Below are 1,898 nucleotides of genomic sequence, written 5' to 3'. Positions count from 1 at the left end.
CAATGCTCTTTGATGGTTACCTTGGATGGTGGGGAGAGACACAATTTCTAGACAGCATACATTTGTTATTCTGGGTGATGGGAAAGATAATGCCAAATATGAACATAGGTGAAGTCAGTCCAACCTAAAGATAAATAAACTAAAATAATTTTCATAAATTCTCTAACATACATAATTTTGCAACAACAAAAACAAAAGTGTTTGGGGGGTAGGTATGTGTGTGTGTGGACATGACAGATATGGATGCATAAGTGTGTGTAGAAAGGGATATGTGAGTAAAATTATGTGCAATTATATCTGTAGGAATAGGTATATATACACACTTGCCGGTGCTACATATACAAGGAGGTTTCAAACAATTTGTCGGGAAAAAAATTAAGAGATAATAGAATTTTTCATTGAATTTTTTTGCATTGGATATATATATGCATATCCATATAAATAAAACAAAACCCAAAGGAGAAGGGATGCATTTATGGAGGATTCCTAGACATATGCCAACAACTTGCAGGGTTGCTTTACTGAGCTAAGCCACTTAGGAACAATCTCTGAGGAAACTTAACCAACTAGCACAACATAGTTCATCATAAAGATAATGTTCTACATCTTTTTTTTTTTTTGACCAATGACCTCAGGTTTTTATTGACCACTCTTTCCTCGGGGTACCCCGGGTCTGCGGCCTCACCGTCTCAGAATTTTGGTGTCGTTGAACTCAGACACCACTTTGCCATCCAAGATCTTGTGGGTGCTTATCTTGTGGATGGTCTGCATGGAGTTGCTGCTGTCCAGGGCATCGACCAGATTGAAGTCCTCCCCATCTTCCAGCAGCTGGCGGTAGGTTGGTGATCTCAGCCTCCAGTTTGACCTTGATGTTCAGCAGGGCCTCATACTCCTGGGCCTGGCGTTGTCCCTCTGCCCGGGTCTGTGCCAGCTCTGACTGCAGGTGCATCAGGACCCCATTGAGCTGCTCCATCTGCATGGCGTAACAGGCCTCCATCTCCCGCAGGTTGTCCTCCACGCTGGTCTTCATATTTCTCATGGAGTCCAGTTCAATCTCCAGGGACTGGACTGTACGGCTCAGCTCCTGGAGCGTCGTCTCAGCACCCCGGATCTCAGCAGACTGAGTGGTGACCATGGTGGGGCTCTCCTCTATCTGCTGGGACCAGTACTTGTCCAGCTCTTCTTGGTTCTTCTGGGCCAGCTCTTCATACTGGGCCCGGATGTCTGCCATGATCTTGCTGAGGTCCTGCGCCTTGGGGGCATCCACCTCCACAGTCAGTCCGGAGTTGGCAATCTAGGCCTGCAGGCCCTTTACTTTCTCCTCATGGTTCTTCATGAAGAGCAGCTCCTCCTTGAGAGCCTCGATCTCCGTTTCTAGCTGCAGCCGAGTGACATTGGTGTCATCGATGACCTTGCGGAGCCCGTGGATGTCATTCTCCACAGACTGGCGCATAGTCAGCTCTGTCTCATACTTGACTCTGAAGTCATCAGCGGCCAGCTGGGCACTGTCAATCTGCAGAATGATGCGGGCATGTCCCCAGAATTGGCAAAGATCTGCACCCTCAGCTCCTCGATGGTCTTGAGGCAATGGCTCCAGTCCCTGACCCGAGGTGCATTCTTGTCCACGTGCTCCCGGATCTTGTCTTCCAGCCTCCGATTTTCAGTCTCCGGGCTCCGCACTCTCTCCAGGTAGGAGGCCAGGCGATCGTTCGGGTCTTGCATGGTCTCCTTCTCCCTACGGATGCCCTCCAACCCCACCAGACCCCCAGCCATGCCCCCTCCCCAGCCGCCCCGGAAGCTGCTGGTGCGGGACACAGAGATCCGGGAGCCCGAGCCGCCCCGCACCAGGACAGATGCTGGCTGCGCAGCTGGCCGGTCGCACCCTGTGGCTGGGCGCC

At 50.6% G+C, this 1,898-nt stretch overlaps 1 protein-coding gene and 1 pseudogene across 1 annotated transcript in view; both read right to left on the bottom strand.

Annotated features, from left to right (window-relative positions):
* SPAST (spastin) overlaps positions 1-1,898 on the bottom strand; it is an 85,369-nt gene that overhangs the window by 70,077 nt on the left and 13,394 nt on the right. The gene's annotated exons all lie outside the window — the stretch shown is intronic.
* LOC105979387 lies at positions 682-1,897 on the bottom strand (annotated as a pseudogene).

The sequence above is a fragment of the Echinops telfairi genome, unplaced genomic scaffold, assembly GCF_000313985.2.
Source record: "Echinops telfairi isolate 266 unplaced genomic scaffold, ASM31398v2 ScPeMD7_10;HRSCAF=50, whole genome shotgun sequence".
NCBI lineage: Eukaryota > Metazoa > Chordata > Mammalia > Afrosoricida > Tenrecidae > Echinops > Echinops telfairi.
The sequence above is the reverse complement of the archived record's forward strand: the minus strand, read 5'-3'. Positions and strand labels throughout refer to the sequence as shown.